Consider the following 16,691-nt stretch of genomic DNA (forward strand, 5'->3'; position numbering starts at 1 on the left):
TTTTGTGGGGAGGGTAAGATGAAAGAAAGAGAAGAGGTTTCGAGGAGAGTGACCGTCAAATTTTGGGCAATTCAGAGATTAAGAATGATGCTCTGTTATTCTCTTTTCCTTGGTGAAAAATGTTCATAGACCCTTAGGTCATTTACACAAGATGGCCTTAAATTAGGGCAAAATAAATAAATCAGAAAATAATGAAGAGTGTACACATGTCACAAAATAATAGGGTAAAGTAATATTCCATGTAACAAACTTTCAACCAACGTATGCTTCTGGAATTATTTCCCTGATATTTCTTTTGTTCAGTTGACTATAATGGTTAATATATTTGGACTGTGCTGACTGGATATTTAACTTGTCAATATGCTGAGTCATATCCTTAATATCCCCCTTCAAACGAGAGGGGACGTCCGCGAGACCAAGTTTGGAACGTAGATTTTGGAAACTAGAGTGTGTGAGGGCCTTGGTTAGACAATCAACAATCTGATCACTGGATGGAAGATAACGAACATCAAGAGCACCACTGAGAACTTTATCCCACACAAAGTGTATGTCGATTTTTATATGTTTAGTCTGAGCATGAAAGACAAGATTCGTGGCAAAATACCAAACACTGATGTTATCACACAAGAGTAATTGGTGCTTGAGAGGACTTGAACCCGAGTTCAGACAATAATTGTTGAAGCCACGTAATTTCTGCCGAGGCATGGGCAAGAGCCCTGTACTCTGATTCAGTGCTTGATCTAGCAACAACACTTTGTTTCTTCCAGGACGAAGACACTAAGTTAACGAATATGCAGTTGGCAGCGATGGATCGATGGTCATCAACATTTGATCCCCAATCAACATCTGAATAGCTTGTTAACTGTGTGTCAGTACTTGGCTAGAGAAGAATGCCATAATGTTTTGTGCCACTAATATACCAGAGAACATGTTTTACTACCTGCCAATCAACATCAGTAGGTGAGCGAAGAAACTGGCTTAGGTGATTGACAATATATGAAATGTCAGGCCGAGTGTGTGTTAGGCACTGTAATGCTTTGACCGTGCTTCAATATAAAAATGGGTATTCAAGCAAAGTTCCATCAATAATGGATAGATGTTTTCCAACTTAAATAGTTGGTCGTTGACATATTTGGTTTGATTTAACAATATGCCTGAGTTCAGATAGTGTAGTTGAATACCCAGAAAATAATTTAACTTCTCTAAAGCTTTTAGAGCAAAAGATGAGTCTAAATATTTGATCAGTTTGGAGATTAGAGTACCATCATTGCCAGTTATAATAACATCATCAACATAAATGAGCATCAGAACAATAGAGGTATTTCTTCGATAGATAAAAAGGGATGTATCGGACCTTGAGTTCGTGAATCCCCAGGATAATAGTATGCTTTTAAGTGTATTTGTCTAGGCACGTGGTGCTTGTTTGAGGCCATATAGGGCCTTGTGTAAGCGGCATACATAATCAGGGAAGTCGGAGCTAACGTAGCCAGAGGGTTGATGCATGTATACCTCTTCATCAAGTTTTTCGTTTAGGAAGGTATTGTTGAAGTCGAGTTGCCAAATCACCCGTTGATTCGAGAAAACGAGGCTGAGAATAACTCTGATAGTTGAAGCCTTAATAACAGGACTAAAGGTTTCAAAGAAATTATACCCGAACTCTGATGAAAACCTTTAGCAACAAGTCGTGCTTTGTATCGTTACATTGATCCATTCGCGTTCCGTTTTATCCAAAATATCCACTTATTTCTAACAATGTTCTAATTCGATTTAGGAGGAACAAGGGTCCAGGTTTGATTTCGTAGAAGTGCTTGATACTCATCGTCCATGGCGGCCTTCCACTGAGGTGTGGATAAGGCATTAGAGACGCATGTTGGTTCCGTTGAGGTTCAGTCGTGAGAGACGCTAGAAACCCATACTTTAGGCTTGAATATTCTAGCCTTCCCTCTTATGATCATTAAGTGAGAGGGTTGAATAATGGGGTTTGTGATCATCAAGTGAAAGGGTTAAATAATGGGGTTTGTGATCATCGGTCGAGAGGGTTAGGGATTAGGGTTGGTGAGAGAAGGCGAGGGAAGTGATTGAGATTAAGATAAGTCAGGAGATAGAGATGGGGAGGAATGACTTGATGGAAGGAAGTTATGACACGAGGCTGAAGGAGTAGGAGTGGAGGACATCTCATGTGAAGCAGTGGGCTAATAACTTGGGCCTGAAGGGGAGGGAATTGATTGGTCCATATGAATAATTGTGGGGGATGGGTGGTCAATGGGTATGGATGGGCTTGAGTTGGGAATTGACTAGTGGGTTTGGTTTGAGGCTGAAACTGAAGGTAAGAGTAAATGTGGTGTATCAGGCCAAAGTTGAGAAATGGGTTCGTAGATTGGAGGTGGGTTGATCTTCAATTTTTGGCTACGAAATCCAATGGAGAAAAGAAATTTTGCTTCATTGAATATTACGTGCTTGGAAATGAAGATTCCACCATTGTTGTTTATGCACTTATATCCTTTATGTGAGAGGCTTGATCCCAAATAAACACATTTTTCAGAGTGAAATTTGAATTTGTGAAGATGATGAGGTGAAGGCAGGGAAAACAAGCACATCCAAATTTACGTAGATCATACACACTTAATTTTTTCTTTAACAAAACCTCCATCGGTGACTTACCAGAGAGGACTGAAGTAGGAAGGCCGTCAATCAACTGAGTTGTTGTAGCAAAAGCATCCCACCAGAAATCTAATGGTATAGAGGCTTAGGCCATCAAGGTGGGACTGGTTTCCACAACTTGTCTATGTTTTCTCTCAGCTCTTCCATTTTGTTCAAATGTATGGGGGTAAGATAGCCTTGTTTCTATACCTAACTGTTTGGATAGTTGTTGAATTCTTATGTATTCTCCTCTATTATCAGACTGTAGAGTCTTCACTCCCAAATTAAATTGAGTTTTCACCATGTTTGAGAAATGTTTGAAGGCTATTATAATATCCTCTTTAATTTTAAGGGGTAAACCCAAATGAATCTACCGAAATCATCAAGGAACAAGATGTAATATCTGAAACCATCAGTGGACGACATTGAAGCTGGACCCCATACGTTGGTGTGTATAAGTTCAAATGGTTTTAATGTACGCGAGGTAGAGTTCGGAAATGGCAGTAAATGAGACTTCCCTAACTGACATGCTGAGCAAAATTCAGAAGTTTCATTAGTTTTAAATGACATATTACATCCTTTGACTATTAAATCAAAAACTCGTGAAGATGTGTGGCCTAAACGACGATGCCAAACATCCTTTGATACAACACTGTTAACTCTATTTTTGGGATGAACAAATGCTGATAGAATATCCTTATTTTTGTTCACAACCATTTGGTGTTTTAACATTTTCTCAGTGGTATTTTTAGTCTTGATCCAGCCTTGTTTAGTTGGTATAGTCCATCTTTAAGGGTTCCCTTCAAAACCACTCGATCCGTAGCTTTGTCCTTTATAAGACAATAACAATCATGAAATTCAACATAAACAGAGTTTTGATACACTAACTAAGTTCTTAGCAATTTCAGGAACAAACATAACATTATTTAGATTAAGTAAAGAGTTTCCACTGATTAGAGCTGAGCTACAATAGAAGCTATATTTAATTGTTCTCCATTACCCACAGTTACCAACTCATTACCTCTATATTCATAAGGATTGTTGAGGCTGTTATAGTCAGCAGTGATATGATTTGTTGCACTGCTATCTGCATACTAGTTTGCGTCCGGAATACTATTGCAGTTGGTCACAAATGGATTGCTATTCTGTGTAGTCACAAGAGCAATAGGGGATTTACCATTGTTAGTATTAGATGAGTTGTTACCTCCATTGTTACCTTTGTTGTTATTAGTAAGGACAAAATGGTAATAAACATAGGCTGAGTGACTGTATTTTCCACCTACTTGACAGGTTGGACGATTTCCACTTGATCTGCCTCTCTCACGTCCTCTATTTCCAATTTGGGGTTGGCCTCCACGATTCTCATTGAAGGTCGAGCGTGCCCTATTGTTTTGGTTTGCATTCAAAGGATGTTGTCCTCCAAAACCTCTTCCTCCACTGGCTATATTGATCGCTGGGTTGGAACTGACACCATTTACTCTCAGAGGTTCTAATAGTCCAACTTTCTTTCATAAGTCAATAGTTTTGATTGCATTTCCAGCCATGACGTTTCTGGTCTCCCTTGTAAAGTTGCAACCACTGGGTTATAATCTTCATCCAGTCCTAAAAGGACTTGGGAAACAAGGGCTCGGGTAGGAACAGGGCTTCCCGCTTGACCTAAGTTATCAAAATGCAACTTCATCGAACGCAAATATTCAGACATACGAAGATTACCTTTTCTTTGTTGTTGGAAGATTTGCCTAAGATAGTCCTCTTCCGCTTTTGATAGAACACCAAAGAGCTTCTGTATAACATTCCAGAGGTCTTTTGAATTTTTGTAGCCCATCAGCTGTGTAGCTATTTTAGGAGTCATTGAGTTGTAGAACCACCCAAGGAGTATTTAATCTATGACAATCCAGGCCTCATATTGAGGGTTGAGTCCTCTAGCTGATCTAGGATTGGATGAACTTCCAGTGAGAGTTTGAGATGTTGAAGATCCGACGACTGTTGCGCCTTCTGCCATGATGGTTTCAGTGGTGTTCAGATACATCGATGGGCACTGTATCGCCCCTGTTAGGTATCCTTCCAATCTGTAACTACAAAGGATGGGAGAGCTAAGTTTTTCCATAAGAGGAAATTACCTCGTTCTAATTTAATCGTGGTGATCTGGTTGAGGAGTTGGTTGTGTGGTGGACTGCTAAAGTTGGGAGTGCTGGCGTTGGCCTTTTTGGCTTTGATACCAAGTCAGATTTTGGGCAATGCAAAGATTAAGAATGATGCTATGTTATTCATGTTCACAGACCCTTAAATCATTTATTACAAGATGGCCTCAAATTATGGAAAAATAAATAAATAAGAAAATAATGAAGAGTGTACACATGTCACAGAATAATAGGGGAAAGTAATATTCCCTGTAACAAACTTTCAACCAACGGATGCTTTTGGAATTATTTCCTTGATATTTCTTTTGCTCAGCTAACTGTAATGGTTGATATATTTGGACTGTGCTGACTGAATATTTGACTTGTCAATGTGCTGAGTCATATCCTTAATAGAGAGAAAGATGAAAAGAGAGAATGAAGAATTCATGGGTTTGAAGAAGATGAAAGAAAAATAAGTGGGTTTGAGTGGAGTAAGGTAAGATGAAAAGACTCAAGAAAAAGGTAAAATTACTTGATGGAGAGAGATGAAGATGAAAAGGAAAATGTTTTGAGAATGGAGAGAGAAATAAATGCCCGGGTTTATTAAAATGTGTGTTGGGTTATGTAACAACCCAAATTTCGGGTAAGTTTTTTTTTTTTAATTTAATTCTCTTAAATTATTGATATTTTGTTTTGTTGGAGCCAAAGTTGAGTTAATTTAATGGTTAATTAATTCAAATACATGTGATAAGAGATTTAATTTTTTTTGGGGTTAATTAGATAAGAGATATGGAGTATTTGGAACTAAAGAATGAGAGGAGAAGAAATTAAAATCTGCTATAAGTTTAATATATAACTATACATATTAACTTAAGTGTAAAAAAAAAAAAAAAGAAGAAACGTACTAGGTTTGTTTGAGGCTTCTCAGCCACCAGAATGTTGGATTCATGAAGCAAGCAACGGAAGTAAAACATGATTATTAGGCATTCTAATTCATTAATTTTGGTTTCAAATTAAGCATGCTCATAAACTAAAAACAGAGTTTCAACACTAACCTTTGAAATACCTTTGATTAACGATCTTCAATTGCAATCTCTTTGATTTCTGCTTGTGAACCACCACAAAGCCTTTCCTACTATCCTCTTGATACCTTGGATTGAGTTGTGGGAATCAAAATAAGCTTAGATTAAAGGAATAAGGAGAGAAGGTTTTCGATTTTGATAATATGGTTTTCGATTTTGATAATATGAAGAACAATTCTTCAATCACTCTTTCTCAACAAACTTCAACTGATTGCATCCACTCTTCCACTCAAAATTCCACTTTATACTACATGACTTCCATGCAACTAAAAACCTTGCATGAATCACAACTCATGCTTGAATAATTGAGCTGAAGAAGAATGGAATTGTGAGTGAGCTACTGAAATTTGAAAGCGGAAAGATCCCACTTTTGGGATTTTTACCATTTTCAAATTTACTTTGTAATTTCTTTTTAAAACTGATTTTAAAAATAAATTTAATTTATAAATTAAAATTTATTAATTTTACAAAGTTAATTCAATAATTAATTTTCTAATAAAATCAATAAATTAATTAAACAATCCAATTAATTTAATATCAAATACTAAATTAATTTGTCACCAATTCCATTATCATGAATTTAATATTTAAATCATATTTAAATATTAATCGATTCTCCAATTCTGTTTAATTCCAATATTAAACGTGTAATTATATCACATATAATTATTAATTCCCTTAATTCTAATTTGAACGTTTCAAATCAACTTATCACGCTACTCTAAGGCTAATCCGTTTGTGAGCTAGTAGGGGGACCTGGTGGACCTATAGATCATGAGCTCCAATAATTCGAAATTAATTGGCTAAACTCTTTACACCGAATTAACCTCCATTCGTTAACTACTGAGTCACTCCACTAAAGCCATAGTTGCACCCCCCTCACTGTAGATATATTGTATCCACTAGATATAACCATGATTAGTGAGTTAACCCTTCACAGGTTATTCGTAATAATGACTAGGTCAAAAGGCTGTTTTACCCTCGAGATTACCTTTTGTTCCTTAAGTCTCGCTAATCCTCTAATGAATAATTGGTTTGTGATCCGATCATCAAACCTGATCCCTCTCGGGCCAATGAGAGGGTGGAGCCCATTGTTCAAGACTCGAAGTCAGTACTTAAAGTAATAACCTCTATATTATCCCTGAAAGTAGGTAGGAGTGAATTCCATCTTGCACCCTATGTCTCCAGCTATCTACCCGATCTTACCCCTGAAATTAGAGGATTATTGAGCCGGCACTGTTGAGCCAACCCTCACCCATGAAAATCTAAGAATAATCCCAAATAAATAGGAGTTCATAGTTAGCTCAAGATTTAGGTTAAGTTATCTAGGTCATCGTTGTGAAATAGTCAGTCTTAAATAGAAAACAACGTTATAAAGTAAGAGTAACTTAATTCATGGTCCGATTTTGTGCAAACTCATTGCACAGGATGCCCTCACTTCTCATGTCATCACATGTACGAATTAAGATCACTTCGTTTGTAGCACTTTACAACTCTTTATAACAACTACAGGGTGGGCCACATCCAATAGTGTTACTAGAATAAGGCACCCAATCTTACTCATATACTATAGATCATTTTGACTATTTATTTGAACCTGATCTACTTTTATGTCTCCACGTAAAGTTCAAGTACTCATATAATAGTTATGGATCTTTTAGTTTATTGGATTTATTTCTAAAATAAAATAAGCAATTCATATATTCAATAATAACTTATTGAATTTTTAGAATAAGTTTATTGTTTACAAACCACGAATTTTAGGACATAAAACCCAACACAGAACTCTTCTCCCTTGCGTCTTTTTCTTCTTCACGTGAACAACCTAGCCATTGCTAGTCCAACTCGATGTTGACATTTCACTCTCCATCACTATCAACCCAACCTCCGTCGATCGTAGTTTGACGTCGATGACGCCTGCTCGACTTACATGCCTTGATTTCCACATCGTTGCAACTTTGCCATTCACAGCCAATTGTCCACATTCCTGGGTTTCTTTGAATGTTGCCACCAACCTTCGACACCGAATTTTCATCAGATCTTGCTAGAATCTTAGCTTTGGGGGTATATTTGGTTATTTTGGTAAGTTTATGAGGGATTTCTTGAAGATCTTTATTACCCACTATGTTTTGGCTTTGTTTCATTAATACCCATCATGTTTTGGTGTTAGACTGAAGGGTAGAGGCATGGTTGATTGTTGCCCAACAGGTTCGATTTGATATTGATAAGGTTTTGTAAGTATGTGAGGATTATCTAGAATTTCCATTGAATGTTGGTTTAATTGATTGATGTCCATGATATTTTTGAGGTTAGGTTACAATTTGAAGCCTTTTGAGCTGCTATCCATCACTTTTAGGGGTGTTTTGATAAGTTTTTGGTGAGTATTAGTGCCCCAAATTCCATAGAGATTCCTTATGGTTGCTGTAATTTTAGGTTTAAAATCCTTAATGTGGTCTATGCTTAAGGTGAAGTCTCAATTGAGGTTTGAATTGATGTTGATTCAAGCCATACTTTGGGTAATCAATTATTCAAAACTTTTCAAGTTAAGTTTGTGAATTGAAATTTTGCCCAAAGTTGGGATTAAATTGTTTTATAATTTTAGGGTTTCATTCAAGGATTGTTTTTAAGCATAGAGAAGATAAGCTTGCTTGAACGTAATTGGATGTGATATCAAGGTAAGTGGTTTACTACTTGTTCGCCCTCGAACCAGACACCCTAACTAAGTTGATGTAAGATTGTGTATACACGTAATAATATGATATTATTATGATGGAATGATTTGCTATGATTTTCTAATGGATGGACTGTTGAGGGTGTTCCAGAAACCTATGAATTATGCTACTAAGATCGTGATAACATGTGTCACACCCCTTCCCAGATTACCTTCATAACTCGAGAAGAGATGTGAAGACACCTGTTGCCAACACTTGTATCTTTGGCATCTATTGCCCTACCTATTCCTGTAACCTGTATCCATGACAACTACTGCCCTACCTATTCCTGTAACCTGTATCTTTGGCACCTGTTAACCTAATAACAATTTAAAATCTTATAGCAGATACATACATAATCACATAATACCTTAACAACACTGGTACTACTGACTGAATATCCACATCCATTTACATAACAGTCTCATTGATAATAAATGTTTGCATTTACAATCTTTGACTCAAAACTCTACCTTGGATCTCGTGACATGTATAGACAAAAATTAGGGTTTAAACAGACATAGTAAACCACCTAAACTTCGAGTTTATGGGAGAACCCTGAAACATGAATTATATCATACTTTAAGCTATGAAATAAAAACTCATCATCATTCCTGTAAAGCACCTCTACTTCTCTGCCTGAACAAGTTGGAGAGCCCTTTTGCTCAATCCCTAGTAACCTTAGTTGAGAGAGAGTTCTTTTGCTCAATCTCATCAACGTCGATAACATGAGTCATACGTGCATGTAGAGTTAAATTGGGTCTTGACCACCTTACTATAACTTCAGTGTCAAGGATCCCTAACATAACGAAAAAATGGGTACCTTACCATACCTTCGAAACTAACATTGGAGTAGGGCTTGTACAAGGCACAAAACATTTTAAAACATTCAATGAATATAAAACATAATACTCGTGGTGAACACGATTAAACTTTATAAGTTTTATGTCATCCCATAGTGCCTTGTAAACTGTTCATGCTCACCAATTCTTTTATAGAAAATCATTATAACTTATAACATGGACATAAACTTGCTGAAATCGCATGCTAAATTCACATATGAAATCTCATTCTTGAAAATAGGGATAAGAGGTCAACATATTAGTAAAACATGCGTTGTAGAAATTACGGTATTAAAACAGCATGTTTATCTAGCTATGCATTGAAAATCTTACACTAAACTTGTTATTTAGAAATCAGTTATAAAACTTGCCACTCACTGTTTTAAGCTACTTATCTAAGGGTCTGTAGGCCTCTCCTATTTGCGCCTGCCCTATAATAAGAAGAGGTCCCTTGGTTAGTATCATTAGCTCCTTTTTTAGCTTAACATAAATACTTAACTTAACCTCATGCGTAATACTTGTCTTATCATATCATTTACACTTAGCTATTTTACCTTATAACTTGGCTGAAAAATGGCAACCTTTGCTCACGAGTGCTCGGGTAAGCACTGAAAAATACTTTCTAGCCTATGCAATGAACATCCACTATGCGGCGTGCTCAATATGCCTCTGCTGCGAGCACTCCGTCCATGCAGCCCCACACCTCACACCGTATGCACACCTTGTCAATGCTTGCACGCATCATCGCATACCATCGACTGGTCAGCTACTTGTTTATTCTTCAGATGCAACTGCCTGCTTGTTCATCCATAATACCATTTCCAGATTTCAATTTCCAACTTTAATAACTTAAAATTTAGTCCACATTTCACTAAATTTCCTTTAAATAACTTACTCATAAACATCTTAATTTCCTTACCTCAAAATATGAGCATTAAATTCCTCTTGATAAGTTGGAAATCCTTCAATCTTTTAAGCTTCAAAGTTCAAATGTTCGAATCTCACCTTGGCAGCCCAAAACCATCTTCAACATCGATTTGAGCTTCAAGTGGGTAGCAACTTTTTAGCCTTAGCACGAGTAAAGTGGCAAAATAGATTCCCTTTTTTCCCTCTTTTCAACTTCTATAAATATACTTAAGTTTGCATGAATACTTAACTTAAACAATTGCCACTTGACCCACTAATTTTTAATTAGTGCTCCCAAGGTTGCCACTTAGCCCACTAACCAAATGATTAAGCTGATCTTTATCAACTTTACTTCATCGCATAGGGCTTACGTCCACTCAAGCCCTTTCTTGGTCATCGTTTACTCTTATCCATCATCGCATCAATTGAGCGACACCATCATCGCATTAATCCACAACAATCTCGTTTATTAACTTTTAAGCCTCTCGACCAACACTTACTTTGCAACCCCCCTAACATACCGCCTTAGCATCTTTTTGGAGTGCTTGCTTGGGCAACTGGGCCATTTGCACAACGCCTACATTGATCCTCACCAATCTCATATGAGATTGGTTGCATATTTCCTTTTTACCAGCCTTGACCCACTATTTCTCACTCGAGAGCCAACTTAACTTCTTCAATGGCCTTTCGCAACGTCATGGGCCATACTTAGCCATAATGTCCCCTTTTTGGACTTCTGGCCGCAGAACTCAACATGTTTAGCCACATAGCCTGACATGACTGCGTCGCATCAAGCTCTTTATTTCCTTCTAAGTGTTAACTCTTCTCTATCTCACCTGAGAGCTCATTCTCCTATATTTAAAGTATTTTTCTGCCCTTCAAGTCCCCGAAAGCCTTACTTCCTAACAGTTAGAATATTTTTCCTCATTTAACCATAAACTTTTCATCCATTACAACTAATTTAATAATCACACACACATGCTTACAAAAACTTAAATTCATATTTAAGAGGGCTTAAACATAGGGTTTTAAAACACACACATGCTTACAAAAACTCCTATCAGGCTGTGTACATCTTATGTTTATGAGCTCCCTGGTTCATCATTATGACTGATTCGATGTCCCTAAGGGATCACCACTATTGCTATGATATGTGTCCCTTTGGGATCACTAGACTACCATGATATGTGTTCCTTTGGGTTTACTAGACTGCCACAATATTCTGGATGACTAGACTGCCATGATATGTGTTCCTTTGGGTTCACTAGATTGCCATGATATGCGTCTCTTCGAGATCACTAGATTGTCATGATATGTGTTCCTTTGAGATCACTGCCTACGAAAGCGTGCCTTTGAGTTCACCCTTTATGCCTATGCCTATGATACATGATGTACACCCGTGTCTCGATAGAAAGACTAACAAATTCACCTAGTTGGCCTAGTAGTGGGTCGCTTACTTAGATTTTATACTCATTCTTTCTTATGATATCTTTTTTAAATAAGGGTAAGGATGAATCGAAGAATGACAAGAAGAACTTGTAACCATGCCATGGGGACTAGACAGAAGCTTCTGCTCATGTTTTCATATTTGAGATGAGTCTTAGAATTTGAAATTTTGGAACTTTTTATATTAAAATTTCAAAATCGTAGATGTTTTTCAGTTTTGAACTTATGTTTTTAGGGGGACCCCGAACAAATGTTTTAAGTTGTATTAGTGAAATTTTATTAATTTTGTTTGACATATGTATTCATTTTATTTTCATTCGAGCAAAGAGTTAAATTTTTATCTAAGGTCTATACATGCATATAGTAGTATTCTATTAGTAAATGTTGAAAAGTTGGGTTGTTACAGGCCATAATGAGTGATATTTAGGTTTTTTTTTTATTTTTTATTTTTTTAATTACTTTCAGTTCGGTTTGATTTTATTGGTTTTCAATAAATTTAAATCGTGAATCGAACCAAAATTGATGTTTTTTTTTTAATTCTTAAACCGAACAATTCAATTTTTTTTTCCAAAATAACCGAACTAGTCCAATCACTTTGGCTCGATTCAATTTGGTTCTTCGGTTTTTTTTTTTTTTTGGTTTCGCTCTCACTTCTATTACTGAAGCATGCTATATACTTATGCAGAGTTTCTTGGATCTGTGCTTAATAGTTAAACTCATGTTTTGTTGGTTTTCATTGATCTATTCCTTTCAAAAATTGAGTTACAGAAGCATGACCTAACTCATTGAAGGAATCAATAATTGACTTCCTTTTGAGTTTCCAGAACCATTCTTTTGTAGATCCCCCCGGAGTAAAGTAGAATGTCCTGCATCTTATTTCATCTTGTAATCCATGAAGCTCCATCCAAGAATGGTGAGTATCGTGTTGGTCCATGAGATCTTTCTTTCTATCATATGGGCTCATTGGTGGTCGTTTTGAATCCATAATTTCGTTTGTGAATGAGGGATATAATATTTCGATCAGAGCATCTAAATCAAATCCTTCGACCAAATATTGCCTACATTGTAAATCATTTGAGTCAGTTTTTGAAACAATCTATAGATGTTCATTGACACGTTGGGAAAAAAACCTCCCACTTCTACCGCAGGAATAAGCAAAAAAATAATAGAGACATTAAATGAAAGCAATAAAACAGGAAACACAAGAATTTACATGGAAAACTCCTAACTCAAAGAAAAAACACGACCTACTAGAAAGAAATCCACTATGTGACAAATTGTTACAATCACACAGAACAATTCTCTCCCTGATCCCAATTACAAGAGTACTCTCTCAAAGCTTTTGACTACTCACACATTTTCCCCACTCTCCAACTAGAGAATACAAAAGAAATTTAATCAGAGTTAGAACACTAAGCTTAAAGTATTTCTAACTGAGACAACTGAAAAACAAAGGCATGGACTCCTTTTATAGGCTTGGAACCCATGACTTTCCTAAACCTTTTTTATGTAAGACAAGCCCATAACTTTCCTAAACCTTTTCAATATAGAAAAAGCCCATGACTTTCCTAAATCTTTTTTATGTGGGCAACTTCACTAATAATATTTTACCAAAAAAACCCAACAAATTTCACATTGGCAAGATATTTGAAGAATCCATAGCTTCTGCAACATCTATTGTCTTCACCAACAATCATAATTCTCATCTCATAGAATTATAATCTACTTTATCATAAAAAGTAGACCACTTAGAATACCGCCTCCCAAGATTTTCCTTTTTCGTCATATGTTGATAAACTATGTTAATATTTATGGTGTAACTTCCACCTATTTGGCTCATCTGAAAGTCTTTCAGCCATCGACACAACTTCCACCACACATCTTGCATATCCACAAAGTCAATGCCCCTGTGTAAATTTGTAGAACCGCTAACATCACATCCTCTATCATGGTAAAGTAGACATACCATGAGGATGAATTTTAACTTTCTTTAGTGGAGAAGATTGTCATCTTCCGTGACGATGGAGACAACGTTAGCATCCGAATCAGAGCTTTTTGACGAACCTGCTTTGTTAGGACAATCCTTTTTCATGTGTCCAAACCGTCCATATTCTCAGAAAACCTTTTTATACACAAACTATTTCTTCTTCTTCTACTTATTGGCTACTAGTACTGAATCCTCTTGTGAAGTATGTCCTTTACTATTCAGTCTTCTTTCTTCTAACAAAAGTTTACTAGCAATCTTAGCAAACACTAAAGTTTCCTTCCCGTACATTGCTTCATGCTTCTCCTAAAGCTTTTTGGGGTGCCTTATCTTCATCTTCTATCTTCAATCCTATCACCTCCAGCTCAGAAACAATGTCATTGAGAATAGCCAAATGATCTAATTTTGTTTTGTATCTTCTACCATTCGCAATGTGTGAAACTGCTCCTTCAGACACAACCGATTTGAAATGTTTTTTGCCTGATACATTGCTTCATGCTTCTCCTAAAGCTTTTTGGCTGTTGCAATTCCATGCACATTTGCAAGAACATTCTTATCAAATTTAGCTTGATTGCACTTACAACTCTTAAATCCATCTCCTCCCAATCTTCATCGCTCATGTTGGATGTCTTGAAACCTTTACTGGAACCACCACTGGACTCTCTTGGGCCACTATCACCGCTTAACTCTTTAGAAGCACCAATGCTTGGTCTTCTCTTCAAGGTCTTGTGTAATCTAGTTTGTATCAGTATATGCTTGATTTGCACTTGCCACAAGCCAAAGTTGATCATTCCATCAAATTTCTCCACATCAAACTTTATCGAACCCATAAAGCTTGACATATTTGCTTATTTTTCTAGCAATAGAAAATAGTGAACAACCAACACTATTCACAAACACCACAACTTGTTTCAAGAATTCTTTTCTGATGTGGAAGCTCAGACAAAGCTGCAACCATATAACATACTTAGAAATTCAAGAAATTATGAACCTGACGCTCTGATACCACTTGTTGGAAAAAGACCTCCCACTTCTATCGCAGAAATAAGCAGAAAAATAACAGAGAAATTAAATGAAAGCAATAAAACTGAAAACATAAGAATTTACGTGAAAAACTCCCAACTCGTTGAAAAACCATGGCCTACCAAAAAGAAATCCACTATGTGACAAATTTTTACAATCACATAGAACAATTCTCTCCCTGATCCCAATTACAAGAGCACTCTCTCAAAACTTTTGACTACTCACACCTTTTTCCCACTCTCCAACTAGAGAATACAAAAGAAATTTAATTAGAGTTAACACACTAAGCTTAAAGTGTTTCTAACTGGGACAATTGAAAAACAAAGGCATGGGCTCCTTTTATAGACTTGGAACCCATGACTTTCCTAAACCTTTTTGATATAGCACAAGCCCATGACTTTCCTAAACCTTTTCAATGTAGAAAAAACCTATGACTTTCCTAAATCTTTTTTATGTGGACAACTGCACTTCTAATATTTTGACAAAAATCCAACATGGAACACCGTAGAGTTCTTTGTTACCTAACTAGAACCAAGACAGTTTGCCTTCATGTTCAACCAAGGTGTGATTGGTGCTCTATCATTGGTTTTTCTAACATCGATTGGACATCTAACATTCATGATCAACGCTCTTTTGTAGCCTATTGTGAGTTTCTTAGGAACACTTGTGTCTTGATCTTCCAAGAAACAAACTGCGATGGCCAGATTGAGCACATAGTTTAAATATCGAGCTCTAATTCATTCAACCGTTATTTTTTTTGGCTTCATCAATTACTCGTTGGTGTTCCTGTTCGTTCCCCCACCTATATTGTGGAACAATAATATCAGTGCTAGTGCACTTACTACTGTTCCAATTTTTCATGCTCGCACAAAATACAAAAATAAATTTTCACTTTCTTTATAATGAATGTGCTTCGAGGGGATCTTGAAGTTCGACGTGTAACCATCTTCTACTCAACTAGCTGTCTGTTTGACTAAATCGCTTACCCACACCTAGTTCATCTATGCTTACCAAACTCGGGATTTGTGTCCGTGTAATTCATTATTATGATTTCATTCACTCTTAATTTGTTATGCAAAATCCTAAAAGAGTTGTATAAGTAAAGAGCATTATGATCCCTTGAAGGAATATAGAATATGGAAAAGCCTGCCTCCATCTCTCCTTGCTCCGTGCTTTTGTTTTTTTGGGTACTTCTGTTTTTCTATTTATTAAATCTAGCCGCCTATAGTTGTCCCTGAGCTAATCCTACTTTACCAATTGACTTTGAAAGTCTATGAGTTAGCAAATATATACTCTCGTATCTATTTGCCATCATAATAGATATACTTGCAACACATCGAAAATAACTAATGAAATGTTTGAGCCCCGAACTTTAAGTAGGTAGAATAGGTCCACTTCATATTTGAGGCTCTGATTATAATATACCTAAAAAAAAGTTTTTATGACTCTAAAAAAAATGTCATTGCCACATTTATTGACTTTTTTTTTTTTTTTTTTTAGTTTTTTGAATCCATCATCAAGAAAAATGTATAGTTGACTCATGAACAATATATTATTGTTGGTTGTTTCATGACTTTATAATTTAGTCAACAACAAAAATTTAACATTTATTACCTATCATGGTAACATTTTTTTTATGACAATTTACCACTGTCAATAAAAGACTCAAAAGTTGACTTCTTCTGTCAATTAAACTTTTACATTGACATTAAAAATATGTCACAAAAATATTAACAATGACACATCTAGAGTATTCATCATGCCTTAATCATGACACTTTCTAAGAGTCAGTGAATTGCATATATTGACACTTATTTATAGTCATTGAAGTCTGACTGATGACAATATTCTAATGTCATATTAATACATCTCATGACATTTGCGAAATATAAAAAATGCTTATAATGATGGACAACTTTTTAATTTGCTTTATACTA

At 36.1% G+C, this 16,691-nt stretch overlaps 1 long non-coding RNA gene across 1 annotated transcript; it reads right to left on the reverse strand.

The window, feature by feature from the left end:
- Window positions 1-3,171: 3,171 nt before the first annotated feature.
- LOC150032448 (uncharacterized) lies at window positions 3,172-5,334 on the reverse strand. Its single transcript, XR_016524693.1, has 2 exons — window positions 3,662-5,334; window positions 3,172-3,470 (listed from the first exon to the last, which is right to left on the reverse strand). It is a non-coding gene; the product is annotated as an uncharacterized LOC150032448 (long non-coding RNA).
- Between the last annotated feature and the right edge of the window lie 11,357 nt (window positions 5,335-16,691).

This window comes from Benincasa hispida, chromosome 11 (assembly GCF_027475165.1).
Source record: "Benincasa hispida cultivar pf3 chromosome 11, pf3_genome.v1.1, whole genome shotgun sequence".
In the NCBI taxonomy this organism is placed as follows: Eukaryota; Viridiplantae; Streptophyta; class Magnoliopsida; order Cucurbitales; family Cucurbitaceae; genus Benincasa; species Benincasa hispida.